A 23,750-nucleotide genomic window follows, 5' to 3' on the forward strand; every position below is an offset into this window, starting at 1 on the left:
TGTTCATCAACAATAACTGTTCGTCAAGAGCTTCATGAAATGGGTTTCCATGGCCGAGCAGCCGCACACAAGCCTAAGATCACCATGCGCAATGCCAAGCGTCTGCTGAAGTGGTGTAAAGCTCGCTGCCGTTGGACTCTGGAGCAGTGGAAACACGGTCTCTGGAGGGAAAAATCACGCTTCACCATCTAGCAGTCTGATGGACTAATCTGGTTTTGGCTGATGCTAGAAGAACACTACGCCCCAATGAATAATGCCAACTGTAAAGTTTGGTGGATGATTAATTGGTCTGTGGCTGTTTTTCATGGTTCCGGCTAGGCCCCTTAGTTCCAGCCTTATGGATGTGACATTTCCACACAAAATGTCTCAGAGAATTGGCTTATCAGGCATAAATGAACATGTTAATGTGTATATTTGCAAAAACCTGTAGGGGAAGTTTAGACACAAAATTACAATGTTCTAAGCAATACCACTTTGAAGTGACAGAACAACAAATCTTGTGACGTAAATGGACAGACATTTTTGGGAGAACGTACACATCAGCAAAAGACTGCGAATCTCAAATGGTAAAATATGAATAGCCACTTTGAAAGTAAGGCTTGTCTACACACAAAAACCACAATGATGAACATGTAAAAATTGTGATATATACTTCAGAGAGGAACATTTACCATTGTGGATGTGACATCCTCCGTTACGGAAGAGACACTGTGCAAAATTACTGTTTATATATTAAAGATTTTTTTACCAAACTTCATAATATTTTTGTTGTCATCTGAAAATGCAGTGTACCTCAAAGAACCAAGAAATCACTAGTATCGTGAATAGTTATTGTATATGCTATCAAAGTGCACTCGAGGGTCCCGTCTTAACCAAACATGAATGCACAAAAGGCCTAAAAAAATGCATTCTTTATTTGAAAAAGTATTTTCATTGCGAATTAGAGTGCTGCATACCTCAACAATTATATGAATATTTGCAATTTCATAACAACACTAGAGGTGACAGGGTCCCAGAAAACAGACAACAAATGACACTGCACAATTTACAACATTTTAGTCATTTCATTCCAGATCATTTATGACTGATTTATTTATAATATTAAATGTTATTATAAAATCACCTACTGAGTAACGGAATAAACAAACAGAAACTCAAACTCAATTCAAAGTATTTTTAAACATTTTATAAAGGCAGGTTTTGTGTTAATCTCACACATTTTAATCTGCAGCAGAGGCTCTATGAAATGGTACTTCCTCCCTCTGTTGTCCACAAAACAACACAGGGACTGAACAACTTGACCTGAAGCCACCTAGGCCTGTTCGTCCTTGGCTGGCGAGATATACGCAAATCCTGTGCGGTCGTCTCTCCTCAAGACCTGCATCAGAGTCGGTCTTTATCTGCTACCAGTCCTACAAACTGCCTGTATATACACTGAGTATAGCAAACATTATGAACACCTTCCTAATTGAGTTGAGAAATAAAAGGAGCTGTGTGATAAGCACATCAAAGATTATTAACGATAAGTAATTCTAAAAAAGGCACTTCAACAAGCCTATTTCACACCATAGCCTGCTGAAAGATACATTTCTTTCATTTTGGCACAAATTAAATTGTGCCACTGACTCGCCCATGTATTGACATTTCAGCATTGTCTCAATGAAGAGTTTGGTGTTCGACTAGCCACGTGCAACATGCATGAGCAGTCACAAGCCTGATAAAGTTAGCGGCAGGCGGACAAGCAATATCCACCTTCGTAGTACGGATGAAGCCTGATCTGGAATTTGAAGCTAACTGAATGAAGCTGGCTAGCTTTATAAAAACCTGAGTAGATCTGGCTTGCTTCGTCGTACAGATGGGTTGGTTGTTTAGCAACAAAACCGACACGTGCGCAACTATGGGGCAAAACAGACAGACGGGTTTTGGCTTTGACAACACGTAAACTATATTTAGTCTCCAAATTTTTTTGAAAACATAAATACATTTGCACAATGAGAACTTGTTGTCCCTCAAATACTTATTTACAGTTGTTGGTTAGCTAGCTAGCAAATGTTTTTTTGCCATATTAGCGTAGACATGAAATCAGTCAAAACACCTCAAAACAAGACACGGAATAAATAACAAGCTGAAACCAGCCACCTACAAATCCCCACATGGTAGCTTCTTGTCATTGTTGTTATCTGACTGTTCAGAATCCAAACGCACGCCTTCCGGGATACATCGATGCATCATGTTTGTGACGTTAAAAATCGGCCAACCCATCTATACCAACACAGAGTTTACTGTCTGTGATAGCACACTCTGGCTACACTAACAGGTAGCTAGATAGCTAGCAGTAAGTGGCTTGCACACCTACATTTTCAGTCGAAAAAAGTTTGGGGTTTACCATTCAAATAATTATCTAATGTTGTAAAACGCCATATGAATTAAATAATACATCTTTGAAGCAATTTACCTTTGTAAATAAAGAGAAATCTTCTCGCCTTTATCAGCTGTGCTGTGGGGTACACACTCTTTTCACGGCACTTTGATGAAAAAGCAATTTTCGTAACAGGTTAGAAGAGCATTTTTGCTAACCCTAACCCTTTTCCTAATCTTAACCTCAGTCTCCTAACCTACTACAAAAAAAGTCGCTTCGGTATCGAAGTGGCATGAAAACGTAAACACTTGGTTTGCGTCCTCTCTTTGATACTTGGCTCATCGTGCTCTAGTGACTCCTTGTGGCGGGCCGGGCACCTGCAAGCTGACGCCGGTTGTCAGTTGAGTAGTGTTTCCTCTTTGGAACACACTTTTTGGTCTAAAAGTTCCAGGCTGTCACAACCCGGCCGTGATTGGGAGTCCCATAGGGCAGAGCACAATTGGCCCAGCGTCATCCGGGTTTGTCCAGTGTAGGCCGTCACTGTAAATAAGAATTTTTTCTTAACTGACTTGCCTAGTTAAGTTTCTTTACTATTCTACTGTATCTCATCCACTTAATAAGGCTCACGTATCACATAGCACTACACAACTCGTATGTATATTTCTATACTATTCTACTGTATCTTAGTCCGTTTGGCTCTGACATCGTTCGTACATATGTATATAGTCTTAATTCATTCCTACTTAGATTTGTTGTGTATATGTTGTGTAATTTGTTGGTTATTACTGTCGGAGCTAGAAACACGAGCATTTCGCTACACTCGCAATAACATCTGTTAATCACGTGTATGTGACCAATAACATCTGTTAATCACGTGTATGTGACCAATAACATCGGTTAATCACGTGTATGTGACCAATAACATCTGTTAATCACGTGTATGTGACCAATAACATCTGTTAATGTATGTGACCAATAACATTTGATTTGAAAAATATTAAATAAATAAATATATATTTGTTAGCTGTATACATTCCCTTTGGATGGTATAAATAATATAAAACCACTCATCACCATCTGCCGGCCTTTGGGTAGGCTGGGGGGTTGGGTAGACTACTCCCATATAAATGTGTATCCTCAAGAGAAACTTACCCAAACATTGCATTTCCCGGGCTAGGTCTACTCTTGCCATTCGGTATACTCACTACAAGAAACGTTTTAATGTACATAAAATACCATTATTGAAGTTTTGTAACTTACTTGGTTCATGATCTTGTGGTAGAATTAACAAGTGCACTCCATCTTTAGCTTTCTCTTTGCAAACTTCCAAATCCGCTGCATGTGTAACCGATATGAAATGGCTAGCTTAGTTAGAGGTGGTGCGCGCTAATATCGTTTCGATCGGTGACTTCGCTCACTCTGAGACCTTGAAGTAGTTGTTCCCCTTGCTCTGCAAGGGCCGTGGCTTTTGTGGAGCGATAGGTAACGATGCTTCGAGGGTGACTGTTGAGAGATGTGTGCAGAGGGTTCCTGGTTCGAGGCCAGGTAGGGGGGTCGAGGAGAGGGACGGAAGCAAAACAGTTACACATGCTCAAGTTTATTAGTCGCAGTTCGTTATCAAAACGGCAGGTTTAGACAATATTCCACAGAAATAATACCATTGAACGACATCAGCAAGTTGTGAGTTACAAGTAGTTTACTCCTACCCCTGATTCCGTTGGCATGGCTACAGGTAGAGGAGAGGTTCCTAACAATGGGGGTGGATTGCATGCATAAAGTGTGAAATGGGGGAGGGTCCCACACTGTATAAGGTATTCTGAGATTGAACTTTGCAGATAGGAAGCCTTCCTTCAAATCTTAATTTCTCACAATTTAGTAATAAATAACAAATGTATTCATAGGTTAAATACTTTATGCAAATACAAAATTATGGCGCACACAGTAATGTTTATTGACTGTTTTATGATAGTGAAAAGCAAGGGTGCAACTTTGGTTTTAGAAGTGGGGGGGAGGCATCATTTTTTAAATATATATATATATATAGATATATATATTTTTTTCTTCAGTCAGATAAACACTCCAAACAGCCTGCCCGACCGCTTGGATGCGTCTGCATGGTCCTAAAGCACACAGTTGCCTCGTTTTGTATCACATTCCTATGATAAAACTGGGGGGAGGGGGGACGACGACAAAAATGCAATTTCAGAATGTGAATGTTGTGCCCCTGGTGGGGGTTGTGAATTGTGCCCCTGGTGGGGGTTGTGAATGTTGTGTCCCTGGTGGGGGTTGTGAATGTTGTGCCACTGGTGGGGGTTGTGAATTTTGTGCCTCTGGTGAAAAGCACAAAAAAAAAACTTTAAAAACATTGCTTTTTTTATTAGTGATCTTTCTTATGGAACTCCATGGAACTCTGTAGTTATAGAATACCCACTAGAGGTCAGTCTAGAGCAAAAGGTTATGAAATCACCGGGTGAGCCCACAGTTGAGTTGTACAGGTGAAATATCGTTAATGAGAAACTTCTGTCGTACTTTTCATTCCCAAGTCCTCACAGTGCTTTACCAACCCTTTGTGAGAAATATCAGGAAATATCGGACTTGACTGCTTGTATTTTTCCCCACCACGCTGTAGTCAGTGCATTACAACATGTCACCAAGGAGTACTAGAAGTCAGTCAGTCAGTGTTGACATCATCCACACCCTTAAGGATCATTCAGGAGCGGTGCTGATTTCTGTTGCTTACGCCTGAACAAGGAAGAGAGCAGGAGAAGCCTTGTAAAAAAAAATGACAACAGTGCAGGGTACAAAAACTGAAGTCAAATGAAAGAACAACCTGGTCTCAAGAGTATTTCGTATTATTCTGTTCGTAATTTACGAGACACTCCATTTAGTATGGTATGTATTCATTGGTGAATGTTCATAATCCATTTCATATATGTTCCAGATTTGTAAAACGTATGATATGTTACGAATTCTATTTTTTTGTGGCTAACATTAGCTAGGTAGCTAGTGCTAATGCCAATGTTAGCTAGGCTAGGGGTTAAGGTCAGGGTTAAGTTTAGGAGTTAGGTGTAAGGGTTAAGGGAAGGCTTCGCTAACATGCTAAGTAGTTGCAAAGTAGCTAAAAAGTAGTAGAAACGTCGCTAATTAGCCATAATGCTAAAGTTGTCCCTGATTACATACGCAACTCGCAACCTTTGTGTTGCTAGATGTTCGCGTGATACGCCCACACATCCAACCCGACCAAATCACCCTCCTTTCGGTTTTGCCTTAAGTAACCTTCTGTCTTATGTAACCGTAACATACTAATTTGAGTGTGTCAGATTTAAGTTTACTATCTGACATCTAGTGTACAGGCTGGAAAGATAGATACCCACACAATGTTGCGTTCAACTCACCTCATCTCTGAGCGCAGGGTGTTGAGCTGGCTGAGGACCTGGTCATTGGTCTCTATCCGTTCATCCAGATCTCTCTGTAACTTCCTCTTAGAGTTTTCCAGTCGCTCTATCTCCTCCTCAGCCCCATCCATCTGTCTCTTCACACTCTTCAGCCTCTGGTTCAGCTAGGAGAGGAGAGAGGGAGTAACAGTCGGGGATGGAAATAAAGCTGGCCCCCGAGGCTACTACTTTTTTTTTTTTTAGACCAGACTAGTGAAAAAGTACAAAACTAGCCCCGTAAAATTATGTCTTTCAGAACAACGGATGGCCCAAATTCTGAACCTGAATATCATCCAGACTAGTAGAAATCTCAGTCTACTAGCCAGACTGCCCAGTGCACAAAATCCTTAAAATTCCATCCCTGGTTACAGTTTGTTGTTATAATTTATTGATGATGTGTTGTTGTAAAATTATATGTCCATTGTTGTGTCTGTAATGGCTGTATTAGAATTGATGTCTTTAAGCCCCTTGACGAAGAGGAAGTTAGACTACATCGTTTTTAAAAATAATTCACAGATGTTGTTTTTAAGTTTGTCTTGTATGTCCATTGTAGTGTAACAGTGTTGCTACCATCCCTCTCCTTGCCCCAACCTGGGCTCAAACCAGGGATGCTCTGAACACACGCACGAAGCATTATTACCCATCGTTCCAACAGCTAACAGAACGTTACTTAGCTAGCCATTTCACGTCGGCTTCACTAGTACTTGTCTAGTACTTCAGATTCTGGGTCAGCTATAGGAGCTATACACAGGTAGGATCTCTATGAATTGGCCAATGCAAAGTCCACAATGAATGTGAATTACTTTGACCTGTGTCTACCCTGTAACACTTTATCTGAATTTGCCTCTTGACATTCAGAGACATTTGTACGGTCAGGCTTTTTGACTGTATTACAACACTTATGACCTACAGTTGAAATGAAATGCTTTTCCATGTTACCTGGTCATTCTGGTTCTGCATAGATATGTGCTCGTCGTCCACCTGTATCGTCATCTCCTTCACTATTCTCTCTAGTTTCCTGTTGGCTTGTTGAAGGTTGATGTTGTCTCTGAGAAGAATACATTCAACCCTGTCAGACACTCATGATGACCATAGCCCTCAACACCATTTAAACATTCAACCCTGTCAGACACTCAGGATGACCATAGCCCTCAACACCATTTAAACATTCAACCCTGTTAGACACTCAACCATAGCCCTCAACACCATTTAAACATTCAACCCTGTTAGACACTCAACCATAGCCCTCAACACCATTTAAACATTCAACCCTGTTAGACACTCAACCATAGCCCTCAACACCATTTAAACATTCAACCCTGTTAGACACTCAACCATAGCCCTCAACACCATTTAAACATTCAACCCTGTTAGACACTCAACCATAGCCCTCAACACCATTTAAACATTCAACCCTGTTAGACACTCAACCATAGCCCTCAACACCATTTAAACATTCAACCCTGTTAGACACTCAACCATAGCCCTCAACACCATTTAAACAGTCATCCCTGTTAGACACTCAACCATAGCCCTCAACACCATTTAAACATTCAACCCTGTTAGACACTCAACCATAGCCCTCAACACCATTTAAACATTCAACCCGGTTAGACACTCAACCATAGCCCTCAACACCATTTAAACATTCAACCCTTTACTGTAGATGCCTTGTCATTGCTGTAGTGATGGTGATGTATTTAAACCACAGAATTATAAACCAAGGGAAGAATCTAACTTCCAGTATATAACACTACCAACTGTTACCAACTATTTTCACACCTCACCTCTCAGCTCTCCTCTCCCTCCAGCCTCCACTCTACCTCCACTCACCTCTCAGCTCTCCTCTCCCTCCAGCCTCACCTCTACCTCCCCCTCACCTCTCAGCTCTCCTCTCCCTCCAGCCTCCACTCTACCTCCCCCTCAGCTCTTCTCTCCCTCCAGCCTCCCCTCTACCTCCCCCTCCCTTCCACCTCACCTCTCCTCTCCCTCCAGCCTCCAAACTACCTCCCCTCCCAGCTCTCCTCTCCTTCCAGTCTCCCCTCTACCTCCCCTCCCTTCCACCTCACCTCTCCTCTCCCTCCAGCCTCCACACTACCTCCCCCTCAGCTCTCCTCTCCCTCCAGCCTCCACTCTACCTCCCCCTCAGCTCTTCTCTCCCTCCAGCCTCCACTCTACCGCCCCCTCACCCCAGCTCTCCTTTCCCTCCAGCCTCCACTCTACCCCCCTCACCTCGCCTCTCCCTCCAGCCTCCCCTCTACCTCCCTCTCCCTTCCACCTCACCTCTCCTCTCCCTCCAGCCTCCACACTACCTCCCCTCGCAGCTCTCCTCTCCTTCCAGTCTCCTCTCTACCTCTCCCGCTCCTTGAAGCTCTCCTCTCTCTCCAGCCTCCCCTCTACCTCCCCCTTCCTTCTACCTCACCTCTCCTCTCCCTCCAGCCTACACTCTAACCACCCTCCCTTCCACCTCACCTCTCACCAGCCTCCCCTCTACCCCCCTCACCTCTCATCTCCCTCCAGCCTCCCCTCTACCCTCCCCCTCCCGTCCACCTCACCTCTCCACCTCACCGCTCCTCCCCCTCCAGCCTCCCCTCTACCCCCCCCTTCCACCTCACCTCTTCCTCCAGCCTCCCCTCTAGCTCACCTCTACACCTCTCCCGTCCAGCTCACCTTTCCACCTCTTCCCACCAACCTCCCCTCCATCTCACCTTTCCTCTCCCTCTAGCCTCCCCTCCAGCTCCTGGACCCTTCCCTCCAGCCTGGAGACCACAACATCCTGGTTGGACCTCTGGGAGCCCTCTAGATGAGCCACCCTGCTCTTCAGATCCTTATTCTGGAGGAGAACAACAAAAGGCTGAGCACATATAAAAGAGACAGGAAGCATGGGAAATGATTCAGGGGGTACCATATACAAGCAGGTTTCACCACCAATGATTCAGGGGGTGACATACAGCAACTTCAACCACCAATGGAGAGGACTACATGTGAAGAGAGATGGGTGAGGAGGAGAAATTGAGAAAGTCCAGTACCTGTCTCTCCAGAGTGATCTTGTCACACTCCAGGTCCTGTTTGACTGCACTCTCCTGCAGCAGCTCAACTCTTATCAGCTCCATCTGTCAGCAGAGAAAACCATGTACAGACATTCACTACACACACACACTGACGAATACACCTTTCACAGGAGAAATGGGCATTCCCAGTCCATTGATGGACAGCTGTCAAAACAGTGACGTTGTCAGAATCTCCCTCGTCAGAAGAGGACGTCATGTAAAAAAAAAAAAAATCACTGGCCATCGTCAAAACAGTGATGCTGTCAGTAATGGTTCATTCAACAAAACCAAAGGGAATGATGCATTTACTTTCATCTCCAGGATCCAAACACTGTCTCCTCTACTGCCAGTCAGTCAGAACCCAAAGACTGTCTCCTCTACTGCCAGTGAGACAGGACCCAAAGACTGTCTCCTCTACTGCCAGTCAGACAGGACCCAAAGACTGTCTCCTCTACTGCCAGTCAGACAGGACCCAAAGACTGTCTCCTCTACTGCCAGTGAGACAGGACCCAAAGACTGTCTCCTCTACTGCCAGTCAGATAGGATCCAAAGACTGTCTCCTCTACTGCCAGTCAGTCAGAACCCAAAGACTGTCTACTGCCAGTGAGACAGGACCCAAAGACTGTCTCCTCTACTGCCAGTGAGACAGGACAGAAAGACTGTCTCCTCCCTCTACTGCCAGTCAACTCCTCTACTGCCAGTGAGACAGGACCCAAAGACTGTCTCCTCTACTGCCAGTCAGACAGGACCCAAAGACTGTCTCCTCTACTGCCAGTGAGACAGGACCCAAAGACTGTCTCCTCTACTGCCAGTGAGACAGGACCCAAAGACTGTCTCCTCTACTGCCAGTGAGAGAGGACCCAAAGACTGTCTCCTCTACTGCCAGAAAGACAGGACCCAAACACTGTCTCCTCTACTGCCAGTGAGACAGGACCCAAAGACTGTCTCCTCTACTGCCAGAGAGAGACCGACTGTCTCCACCTCGCCAGTGAAGGGAGAATGAATAATAGGTGACATCATTGCTCAGAATAGTTAGCTCTTCTTGTCTTTTCAGGGGAAACCAAAACAGAGTTGGGTCAATTAGTCTGAACCGATCTGCTCCCATGGCCTACTTCACCAGCACACACACACACACACACAAACACACACACACACACACACACACACACACACACACACACACACACACACACACACACACACACACACACACACACACACACACACACACACACACACACACACACACACACAGCTGTGTCAGCATTTCACAAACATACTGTACACAAACTCAGTAAACCTGAGAACAAAAGTGAAGAAAAAAAAACAAACAAAAAAACGGAACTTTCTTAGCAAGTAACTAAAAGGCAGAGCAGGAAACGTGAGTATTCCAACCTCAATGTGTTAATGTAAAGTCTCTGTGTGTGTGTGTGTGTGTGTGTGTGTGTGTGTGTGTATGTGTATGTGTATGTGTATGTGTGTGTGTGTGTGTGTGTGTGTGTGTGTGTGTGTGTGCGTGTGTGTGTGTGTGTGTGTGTACTGGCCTGTTGTTTCCCTTTTGGTCCACTCGGTCCATCAGGAGATCTGCACTGTTCCTCTCCTCACTCAGATCACGCTCCAGATGGCTCACCTCACCCTGGGAGAGAGAGACGTGTAATACATATGTAGTGCTTATGGATGTGTTATTTAAGGGTTATGAATGTGTTATGAAGTCCTTGTGTAGGGTGCCTTTATGTATTAAGGAACATCTCGGTCCCGCATTTAAATGACTTTCAGCTCATAAAAGGCTTCATAAGCACTACATAAATGTGTTACAAAGCATCTATAACCGTACTTCATGCTTTATAAAGGGTTCATAAATGTGGCGTAACTGTATGACTTAATCACCCATGTCAAATGAGACATAAGTTTATAACCCACTATGTCGAATATGCTATAAAACGTGTGCTTTATAAAGGGTGGCATGTTGTGCTGAAGGATGTCATACGCTCTAAAGTGATGTCATACTCTCTAAAGTAAATGTCATACGCTCTAAAGTGATGTCATACGCTCTAAAGTAAATGTCATATGCTCTAAATTACATGTCATACACTCTAAAGTGATGGCATACGCTCTAAAGGGATGTCATACGCTCTAAAGTGATATAATACGCATACGCTCTAAAGTAAATGTCATACGCTCTAAAGTGATGTCATACGCTCTAAAGTGATGTCATACGCTCTAAAGTAATGGCATACGCTCTAAAGTAAATGTCATATGCTCTAAAGTGATGTCATATGCTCTAAAGTGATGTCATACGCTCTAAAGTAAATGTCATACGCTCTAAAGTGATGTCATATGCTCTAAAGTGATATCATACGCTCTAAAGTGATGGCATACGCTCTAAAGTAGATGGCATACGCTCTAAAGTAAATGTCATACGCTCTAAAGTAAATGTCATACGCTCTAAAGTGATGTCATACGCTCTAAAGTAAATGGCATACGCTCTAAAGTAAATGTCATATGCTCTAAAGTGATGTCATACGCTCTAAAGTGATGTCATACGCTCTAAAGTGATATCATACGCTCTAAAGTGATATCATACGCTCTAAAGTGATATCATACGCTCTAAAGTGATATCATACGCTCTAAAGTGATGTCATACGCTCAAAGTAAATGTCATACACTCTAAAGTGATATCATACTGTAACGGGTTTCTTCTAACTCCTCCTCTGTGATGGACCAAAATGCAGCGTGGTTAGTTAGATACATCTTTAATAAAGATGAAACACGAACAATACAAAAAAACAAAATAAAATTTGATTTGATTTGAACAAACGTGGAAAACCGAAACAGCCCTATCTGGTGCAACAAACACAGAGACAGGAACAATCACCCACGAAAACACTCAAAGAATATGGCTACCTAAATATGGTTCCCAATCAGAGACAACGATAATCACCTGACTCTGATTGAGAACCGCCTCAGGCAGCCATAGACTAATCTATACACCCCACACAACCCCAAGACGAAACACACCACAAATAAACCCATGTCACACCCTGGCCTGACCCAATAAATGAAGATGAACATAATAAATAAAGACCAGGGCGTGACACATACACTCTAGTCACATTACACCTAATCTCGTTCTCAGACACTTCCGCCCAAATGGTCTGGTGGACCAACACATCAAACTTGCCATTCATTAGATTAGGGTTAGGGATCCAGCTCACCTCCTGTCCCCTCCCCTCCAGCTCTCCTCCTTCCACCCTCCCCACCCTCCCCCCCATAATTAACAACTAAAACAAAGAAACATTATAGACATGTTTAAATGATACATTTGCTTCTATTTGTACATTTAAAAACAACAATACAAATACCGGAATTTCCGGACTATAAGACGCTACTTTATTCCCACGCTTTGAACCTCGCGGTTTATACAATGACACGGCTAATTTATGGATTTTCCCCGCTTTCACAAGATTCATGCCGCCAAAAAACTGAGCACCGTCACATAATGTGACGTAAATCGAGCGCGCTCAAACTTCCCATCATTCGGATTACGGTAGTCATTTTGTCACCCTCGTCATGGCAAAGACACGGAGAAATGCATATGATGCAGCTTTCCAGTTGAAGGCGATCGATCTGGCTGTTGGAAAAGGAAATAGAGCTGCTGCATGGGAGCTTGGCCTTAATGAGTCGATGATAAGACGTTGGAAACAGCAGCGTGAGGAACTGACTCCGTGCAAAAAGACAACAAAAGCTTTCAGAGGGAAGAAAAGCAGATGGCCCAAAGTATTTGTAGCCACTCGACATCAGTGTAAATCGTGCATTTAAGGTGACGCTCCTTGTTCAGTGGGAGGCTTGGATGACAAGTGGGGAGAAATCCTTCACTAAAACGGGCCGCATGCGAAGAGCAACTTATGGTCAAGTCTGCCAGTGGGTCCTGACAGTGTGGAGCATTGTCGAAAAATCCACTATCATCAACGGGTTTCGAAAGGCTGGACTGCTGCGTGTTGAAGGGGCAGCATTAGCTCAGCGGGGTATTTGCCTCCGGATGAAAGTGAGGAGAGCGACAATGAAAACGATCCAACATCGGATGAAGCAATTCTGAGCCTATTCAACTCCGACACCGAAGGAGATGACTTCAGTGGTTTCAGTGCACAGGAGGAGGAAGATAGTGACCAAGTTCATTTGTTTCAATGTACCGGTAGGCACCTGCGGCTTATAGACACGTGCGGCTTATTTATGTACAAAATACATCTTTTTTAATAATTCAGTGGGTGCGGTTTATATTCAGGTGCGCTTAATAGTCCAGCAATTACGGTACACAAAGTCCAGCAATGTAATGACATTGAACATTACACAGGACTGTGAATAGTGTAGCTTGTCCCTGAGATGGTGGGCGAATGGTTCTTGCCTATCAGCCTGCTGGAAGTACTGTGGGCTGATTCCAACCTTAAAAATAACAACAAAGAAAGTTAGCAGGTCTGTTAGAAAATGTCTTTGTCTCACCATCTGGATAAGGGTTGTGCTGCGCCAGAAACTCTAAAAATGGGGAGATGGGGAAACTCCATTCAATTTGTATTATTATATTCCTCTTTCATTTCCAAATCTCATGATGTGGCTATGAGACATGGCTGTATCTAGGCGGATTTGTATTTAGTGGAGCCTTCTAGCTAGCTAAATTTCGGTTAGCTACCGATTGCTGTGAAGGTCCCCATAATGATTTGAATGTACAATTGGATGTAGCTACAGTATGTAATCTAACTCAACACTGAACTACTACAAACTCATTTAAAATTACAATAAATAAAAGTTAACTTTCTTGTTTTTTTTTGCTGTCCAGTGGCAGCACAAGTGAGCGTTTGATTTACAAACTCATCACATGATCAGCGATAAAAAAAAAATTAAAAAGTAATTCCGGAATTTTGGAAATGTTCTAATGTTCTAAATAAATCAAAATGTTATTTGTCACAGACCTTACCGTGAAACGCTTACATTTACATTACATTTAAGTCATTTAGCAGACGCTCTTATCCAGAGCGACTTACAAATTGGTGAATTCACCTTCTGACATCCAGTGGAACAGCCACTTTACAATAGTGCATCTAAATCATTAAGGGGGGGGGGGTGAGAAGGATTACTTATCCTATCCTAGGTATTCCTTGAAGAGGTGGGGTTTCAGGTGTCTCCGGAAGGTGGTGATTAGCATACTTACAAGCCGGCTTACTTACAAGCCGGTAAACAACAGCAGACGCTTTTATCCAAAAGAGACTTCCAGTCATGCGTGAACACATTTTAACGTATGGGTGGTCCCGGGAATCGAACCCAATATCCTGGCGCTGCAATGCTCTACCAAGATGCATGACACATGACAGGGTTATAAATGCTTTGTGAAGCCTCAATTTATGATTTATTAAGCCTTTAATTAAGCGGTGCTTATGCCACCCTTAACGAAAGCACAGGTTTATGCCGTATGTGACATAGTGGGTTATGTCACACCATTAAGAACCCTTTATAAAGCATGGCATATAGTTATAGATGATTTGTAACACATTTATGTAGTGTTTATGAAGGCTTTATGAAGGCTTTATGAAGGCTTTATGGAGGCTTTATGGAAGCTTTATGGAGGCTTAATGAAGGATTAATGAAGGCTTTATGAAGGCTTTATGAATGCTCTATGAATGCTCTATGAATGCTCTATGAAGGCTCTATGAATGCTCTATGAAGGCTTTATGAATGCTCTATGAAGGCTTAATGAAGGCTTTATGGAGGCTTTATGAAGGCTTTATGTAGTGTTTATGGAGGCTTTATGGAGGCTTTATGAAGACTTTATGTAGTGTTTATGGAGGCTTTATGAAGGCTTTATGTAGTGTTTATGGAGGCTTTATGAAGGCTTTATGTAGTGTTTATGGAGGCTTTATGAAGGCTTTATGGATGCTTTATGTAGTGTTTATGGAGGCTTTATGAAGGCTTTATGGAGGCTTTATGTAGTGTTTATGGAGGCTTTATGAAGGCTTTATGGAGGCTTTATGTAGTGTTTATGGAGGCTTTATGAAGGCTTTATGTAGTGTTTATGAAGGCTTTATGAAGGCTTAATGAAGGCTTTATGAATGCTCTATGGCTTTATGAAGGCTTTATGGAGGCTTAATGAAGGCTTTATGTAGTGTTTATGGAGGCTTTATGAAGGCTTTATGTAGTGTTTATGGAGGCTTTATGGAGGCTTTATGTAGTGTTTATGGAGGCTTTATGTAGTGTTTATGGAGGCTTTATGTAGTGTTTATGAAGACTTTATGGAAGCTTTATGGAGGCTTTATGGAGGCTTTATGGAGGCTTTATGAAGGCTTTATGTAGTGTTTATGGAGGCTTTATGTAGTGTTTATGAAGGCTTTGTGGAGGCTTTATGAAGCTGCACATCATTATAAAGCAGGACCCCATAGCTTTATAACTATTAAGACATTAGTTATATTTGTACAGACTGGTCCATCAACTTGGACTGTTCTGTTTACAAGTGAAAACAGGACCTTTTGACCTTTCAGTATCAAACAATGGTGAGTCAACAGTGAAGTCAATGTTTTGCCATCAGTTAACAACAATTACATGTTTCAGGGAGGATCAGCCAGCGCTGTGCTTTTCCATGTCAGTCAGGTATAAATAGAGGCGGCAGGTAAACAACACAAAGGAGACATGTCATACAAACACACACTGGGGCGCTCCTCCTAACACAATCTGAAGGGAAGAGAAAGAAATGAACAGGGGTCTATGACACAGTGTGTCCTACAGTCAGGGGGTCTGATCCTACAGTGTGTCCTGCAGTACAGGGGGTCTGTATCCTACAGTGTGTCCTGCAGTACAGGGGGTCTATGACCTACAGTACAGGGGTCTATGTCCTACAGTACAGGGGGTCTGACAGTACAGGGGGTCTATGACCTACAGTACAGGGGTCTATGACCTACAGTACAGGGGGTCTGTATCCTACAGTGTGTCCTGCAGTACAGGGGGGGTCCTGCAGTCTACAGGGGGTCTGTATCCTACAGTGTGTCCTGTCCTACAGTACAGGGGTCTATGTCCTACAGTACAGGGGTCTATGTCCCTACAGTACAGGGGGTCTACAGGGTCCTACAGTACAGGGGTCTATGTCCTACAGTACAGGGGTCTATGTCCTACAGTACAGGGGTCTATGTCCTACAGTACAGGGGTATGTCCTACAGTACAGGGGTCTATGTCCTACAGTACAGGGGTCTATGTCCTACAGTGTGTACAGTACAGGGGTCTATGTCCTACAGTACAGGGGTCTATGTCCTACAGTACAGGGGTCTATGTCCTACAGTACAGGGGTCTATGTCCTACAGTACAGGGGTCTATGTCCTACAGTACAGGGGTCTATGTCCTACAGTACAGGGGTCTATGTCCTACAGTACAGGGGTCTATGTCCCAGTACAGTACAGTACAGGGGTCTATGTCCCTACAGTGTGTCCTACAGTACAGGGTCTATGTCAGTACAGGGGTCTATGTCCTACAGTACAGGGGTCTATGTCCTACAGTACAGGGGTCTATGTCCTACAGTACAGGGGTCTATGTCCTACAGTACCTACAGGGGGTCTATGCCCTACAGTACAGGGGTCTATGTCCTACAGTACAGGGGTCTACAGTACAGGGGTCTATGTCAGTACAGGGGTCTATGTCAGTACAGGGGTCTATGTCCTACAGGGTCATGTACAGGGGTCTATGTCCTACAGTACAGGGGTCTATGTCCTACAGTACAGGGGGTCTATACAGGGGACCTACAGTACAGGGGTCCTATACAGGGGTCTATGTCCTACAGTACAGGGGTCTATGTCCTACAGTACAGGGGTGTCCTACAGTACAGGGGTCTATGTCCTGCAGTACAGGGGTCTATGTCCCAGTACAGGGGTCTATGTCCTACAGTACAGGTACAGGGGGTCCTACAGTACAGGGGTCTATGTCCTACATACAGTACAGGGGTCTATGTCCTACAGTACAGGGGTCTATGACCTACAGTACAGGGGTCTATGTCCTACAGTACAGGGGTCTATGTCCTACAGTACAGGGTCTATGTCCTACAGTACAGGGGTCTATGTCCTACAGTACAGGGGTCATGTCCTACAGTACAGGGGTCTATGTCCTACAGTACAGGGGTCTATGTCCTACAGTACAGGGGTCTATGTCCTACAGTACAGGGGTCTATGTCCTACAGTACAGGGGTCTATGTCCTACAGTACAGGGGTCTATGACCTACAGTACAGGGGTCTATGTCCTACAGTACAGGGGTCTATGACCTACAGTACAGGGGTCTATGTCCTACAGTACAGGGGGTCCTACATACAGGGGACCTACAGTACAGTGGGTACAGGGGGTCTATGTACCTGTCCTACAGTACAGGGGTCTATGACCTACAGTACAGGGGTCTATGTCCTACAGTACAGGGGTCTATGACTTACAGTACAGGGGTCTATGTCCTACAGTACAGGGGTCTATGACCTACAGTACAGGGGTCTATGACCTACAGTACACAGGGGGTCTATGACCTGCAGTACAGGGGTCTATGACCTACAGTACAGGGGTCAGTACAGGGGTCTATGACCTACAGTACAGTACAGGGGTCTATGACCTACAGTACAGGGGTCTATGACCTACAGTACAGGGGTCTATGTCCTACAGTACAGGGGTCTATGACCTAGGGTTCAGTACAGGGGTCTATGATGACCTACAGGGGTCATGTCCTACAGGGGTCTATGACCTACAGTACAGGGGTCTATGACCTACAGTACAGGGGTCTATGTCCTACAGTACAGGGGTCTATGACAGGGGTCCTACAGTGTGTCCTACAGTACAGGGGTCTATGACCTACAGTACAGGGGTCTATATGACCTACAGTACAGGGGTCCTACAGTGTGACCTACAGTACAGGGGTCTATGTCCTACAGTACAGGGTCTATGTCCTACAGTACAGGGGTCTATGTCCTACAGTACAGGGGATGTCCTACAGTACAGGGGTCTATGACCTACAGTACAGGGGTCTATGTCCTACAGTACAGGGGGTCTACATGTCTATGTCCTACAGTACAGGGGTCTATGTCCTACAGTACAGGGGTCTATGTCCTACAGTACAGGGGTCTATGACCTACAGTGTGTCCTACAGTACAGGGGTCTATGTCCCTACAGTACAGGGGTCTATGATGTCCTACAGTACAGGGTCTATGTCCTACAGTACAGGGGTCTATGACCTACAGTGCAGTGGTCTATGTCCCAGTACAGGGGGGTCTATGACCTACAGTACAGGGGTCTATGTCCTACAGTACAGGGGTCTATGTCCCAGTACAGGGGGTCATGTCCTACAGTACAGGGGTCTATGACCTACAGTACCTACAGTACAGGGGTGTCCTACAGTACAGGGGGTCTATGTCCTACAGTGTCTATGTCCTACAGTACAGGGGGTCTATGATGTCCCTACAGTACAGGGGTCTATGTCCTACAGTATGTCCTACAGTACAGGGGTCTATGTCCTACAGTACAGGGGTCTATGTCCTACAGTACAGGGGGTCTATGTCCCTACAGGGGTCATGTCCTACAGTACAGGGGTCTATGTCCTACAGACTATGTCCTACAGTACAGGGGTCTATGTCCTGTACAGGGGGTCTATGACCTACAGTGCAGGGGTCTATGACCTACAGTGTGACCTACAGTACAGGGGGTCTATGAGTGACCTACAGTACAGGGGGTCTATGTCCTACAGTGTGTCCTACAGTACAGGGGTCTATGTCCTACAGTCCATACAGAGGTCTATGACATACAGTCAGGGGGGAGTACAGGGGGTCCTACAGTACAGGGGTCTATGTGTACAGGGGTCTATGACCTACAGTACAGGGGGTCTATGTCCTACAGTACAGGGGTCTATGTCCTACAGTACAGGGGTCTATGTCCTACAGTACAGGGGTCTATGACCTACAGTACAGGGGGTCTATGTCCTACAGTACAGGGGTCTATGTCCACAGTACAGGGGTCTACACAGTGTGTCCTACAGTACAGGGGGGCTATGTCCTACAGTACAGGGGGTCTATGACCTACAGTACAGGGGACCAGTCCAGTACAGGGGTCTATGTCCTACAGTGGGCTATGTCCTACAGTACAGGGGTCTATGACCTACTCCAGTCCTACAGTACAGGGGTCTATGTCCACAGTACAGGGGTCTATGTCACAGTACCTATGTCCTCCAGCTGTCTGCCAGTGTGTCCTACAGTACAGGGGTCTGCTGGGCCTATGTCCCACAGTGTGTCCTACAGTACAGGGGTCATGTCCTACAGAAGCAGCTGGTCCTACAGTACAGGGGTCTATGTCCTACACCACAGAACAGGGGTCTATGTCCTACAGTGTGTCCTACAGAATGTCCTACAGTACAGGGGGTCTATGTCCACACACACACATCATATTATAACACACAGAACATATTGAACACACACACACACACATCATATTATAACACACAGAACATATTGAACACACACACACATCATATTACCTCCATGAGTTTGATCGGGCATGGTCCTCGTGGGCGTGTGTTCCTCTCAACACACACACACAACACACACACACATTAACATGTGTTCCTTCAACACACACACACACACACACACACACACACACACACACACACATCATATTATAACACACACACATCATATTATAACACACAGAACATATTGAACACACACACAGGGAACACACACACACACATCATATTATAACACACAGAACATATTGAACACACACACACACACACATCATATTATAACACACAGAACATATTGAACACACACACACACATCATATTATAACACACAGAACATATTGAACACACACACACACATCATATTATAACACACATAGAACATATTGAACACACACACACACACACACACACACACACACACACACACACACACACACACATAATAATACACACACAGAACATAGGTAGACAACTCTGGTTCAAACCCAGTCAGAGACAGATTCAGGGACATAGAACAGCACACACACACCATAACGTAACACACAGCACATCACACACACACACAGATCTTAACACATGACATAGAACATCACACACACACACACCATAGCACACACAGAACATAACACACACAGAACATAACACACATCACAGATCACACACACAGACACATGACATAGAACATCACACACACACACCATAGCACACACAGAACATAACACACACCATAGATCACCACACAGACACACGACATAGCACATCACACACACAGAATTTAACACACGACATAGATCTCTCTCACACACACACACACACACACACACACACACACACACACACACACACACACACACACACACACACACACACACACACACACACACACACACACACACACACAACATAGATCACCACACACAAACACGACACAGATCACACACACTCAGAACTTAACACACGACACAGAACACACACACAGAACATAGCACATACCACACACAGAATTTAACACACGACATAGATCACACACACACAGAATATAGCACATCACACACACAGAACTTAACACACAATATAGATCACACACACAACATAGATCACACACACACACACACACACACACACACACACACACACACACACACACACACACACACACACACACACACACACACACACACACACACACACACAGAGAACATCAACACCAGGTAAAGTGTCTTGGATAGCCCTCATCTCAACATGTTTACAGCAGAAATGTACTTCACAGTCTCCTCTCCTGATAAACCTTTTAGCTCTAGAACTCAGCTCCTTATCTCTGAAGCGTGAGAGACAGAAAGAGAGAGAGATTTAGCTCTAGAATCACTCCTCAGCTCCTTATCTCTGAAGCGTGAGAGACAGAAAGAGAGAGAGATTTAGCTCTAGAATCACTCCTCAGCTCCTTATCTCTGAAGCGTGAGAGACAGAAAGAGAGAGAGATTTAGCTCTAGAATCACTCCTCAGCTCCTTATCTCTGAAGCGTGAGAGACAGAAAGAGAGAGAGATAGCTCTAGCTCCTTAGAATCATTCATTCCTCAGCTCCTTATCTCTGAAGCGTGAGAGACAGAAAGAGAGAGAGATTTAGCTCTAGAATCATTCCTCAGCTCCTTATCTCTGAAGCGTGAGAGACAGAAAGAGAGAGAGATTTAGCTCTAGAATCATTCCTCAGCTCCTTATCTCTGAAGCGTGAGAGACAGAAAGAGAGAGAGATTTAGCTCTAGAATCATTCCTCAGCTCCTTAGACGTGAGAGACAGAAGAGAGAGAGATTTAGCTCTAGAATCATTCCTCAGCTCCTTATCTCTGAGGCGTGAGAGACAGAAAGAGAGAGATTTAGCTCTAGAATCATTCCTCAGCTCCTTATCTCTGAAGCGTGAGAGACAGAAAGAGGGCGTGAGAGGGAGATTGAAAGAGGGCGTGAGAGGGAGAAAGAGAGAGAGATTTAGCTCTAGAATCACTCCTCACCTCCTTATCTCTGAAGCGTGAGAGACAGAAAGAGTGACCAAGAGAGAAAGAGACCGAGCGAGAGACCGTGAGAGAAAGATTAATTGAATAGAGAGACAGAGCGAGAGAGAGAGAGAGAGAGAGAAAGTTGAATTGAATAGAGAGAGAGAGAGAGAAAGTTGAATTGAATAGAGAGAGAGAGAGAAAGTTAAATTGAATAGAGAGAGAGACAGAGAGAGAGAGAAAGTTGAATTGAATAGAGAGACAGAGAGAGAGAGAAAGTTGAATTGAATAGAGAGACAGAGCGAGAGAGAGAGAAAGTTGAATTGAATAGAGAGACGGAGAGAAAGTTGAATTGAATAGAAAGACAGAGAGAAAGTTGAATTGAATAGAAAGACAGAGAGAAAGTTGAATTGAATAGAGACAGAGAGAAAGTTGAATTGAATAGAGAGACAGAGAAAGTTGAATTGAATAGAGAGACAGAGCGAGAGAGAGAGAAAGTTGAATTGAATAGAGAGACAGAGAGAAAGTTGAATTGAATAGAAAGACAGAGAGAAAGTTGAATTGAATAGAGACAGAGAGAAAGTTGAATTGAATAGAGAGACAGAGAGAAAGTTGAATTGAATAGAAAGACAGAGAGAGAGTTGAATTGAATAGAGACAGAGAGAAAGTTGAATTGAATAGAGAGACAGAGAGAAAGTTGAATTGAATAGAGAGACAGAGAGAAAGTTGAATTGAATAGAGAGACAGAGAGAAAGTTGAATTGAATAGAGAGACAGAGAGAAAGTTGAATTGAATAGAGAGACAGAGAGAAAGTTGAATTGAATAGAGAGACAGAGAGAAAGTTGAATTGAATAGAGAGACAGAGAGAAAGTTGAATTGAATAGAGAGACAGAGAGAAACAGAGTATAATCAGAGTTAGAATGTGATATCCATCCATTGGTGACTCATCAGGGGGGAAAAATGTGTGCCACACCTCTTCCTGCAGTTTTCTGGCAGTCTGTCGGGATTTCTCCAACTCCACTCCCTTTTCCTGCAGCTGTTGTTGGAGCTCAGACAGCGCGGAGTGGCTCTTCTCTCTGACTTCATCAACCTGGAGCTGGAGCTTCTCAGTGGACACCTCACAGCCCTGTACTATAGTACTCATCTGGAGTGGTGGGGGCAGTGAGAGACACATGGGGGGGGGGGGTGTGGAAGAGTGAGACAGATAGATACAGGTTTTAAAGTAAATTCATACAACCCCTATCACTTGTACTGGTGACAACTCTAGGGTAAATGCACGACTATTATAACTATTTAAAAACCCAGCAGCACTGTAGGGTGGCAATCAGTAAAGTGGAGGTCGATAACATCTTCCGCTCCTCCGCATAGAAACACAGTGTTCTTCTCAGTGACCTATGACCTAGGCCCTCTCTCTCTCCCCCTCCCTCCCTCACCTCCTTCTGCAGTTCCTCCACAGTGCTGTTCTGCAGTCGCCTCTCCTCGTCCAGATCCCTCTTCATTCTCTTCAACTCCTCTGTTCTTCTCGTCTCCTCCTTCAGCCTCTCCTTCATCTCCCTGTGCTGGTGGTTCAGCTGGGTCATCTCACTCTGTGGGCACACACGCACACGCACACAGATAATGTACTGTGTTATTGTGTGGCAGAACTACCACAACAACAGCTTCCACAACAACAACCAACACAACATGATTTCCAAGTTGGACGTACTCTGTGCTAAGGAGATGTTTACCAGTGAGTTCTGAATACTGTATATTCCATTGACTCTGATACAGTACGACCTGTATGGTCCTTGTATCCACTCACCTGAACATTCTCCAGACGTACGAGAAGGGCTTTGTTTGCCTGGGACATCTCCTCTTCCTTCTCCCTCACCTCCTCTAGAGTCTCCTCAACCTGCCGTTTCTCCCTCTGTGGAATCACATCTGTAATAAATATACCTTCAATACCTGGCCATGCATTTTCACAGAACATCTAAATTCATTGTCTATATTTTGTGTGCTTTCTTTTATCTCTCTCTACCTCACCTTCAGTTGCTCTATGCATTTCACCAGCTGTCTCTGCAGGGTTTTGGAGTCCTTGATGACGAGGTTAAGCTGCTCCACCCTACTCTCCAGTTCCTCCACCTTGGTTAGTGAGGAGACAGGACACACCATCACGTCAAATGGACAAGAGGCAACTGATTCTAGATCAGTACTTCTGCTCTGAGATATTTTATGAATACGGACCCTGATATGTTTTTCTGGATATGTTGTACAGAGCATTATGGGTATTGTAGTACATCATTTTGGATTCTGTAGTTTAAAGCGTTGTGGGTATTGTAGTACATCATTATGGGTTCTGTAGTATAGAGCATTATGGGTATTGTAGTACATCATTATGGATTCTGTAGTATAGAGCATTATGGTATTG

At 44.1% G+C, this 23,750-nt stretch overlaps 1 pseudogene; it reads right to left on the minus strand.

Moving 5' to 3' along the window:
• Positions 1–4,286: 4,286 nt before the first annotated feature.
• Positions 4,287–23,750, minus strand: part of LOC135556914 (cingulin-like protein 1) — a 33,751-nt pseudogene continuing 14,287 nt past the window's right edge.

Source organism: Oncorhynchus masou, chromosome 15, assembly GCF_036934945.1.
Source record: "Oncorhynchus masou masou isolate Uvic2021 chromosome 15, UVic_Omas_1.1, whole genome shotgun sequence".
Classification (NCBI taxonomy): domain Eukaryota; kingdom Metazoa; phylum Chordata; class Actinopteri; order Salmoniformes; family Salmonidae; genus Oncorhynchus; species Oncorhynchus masou.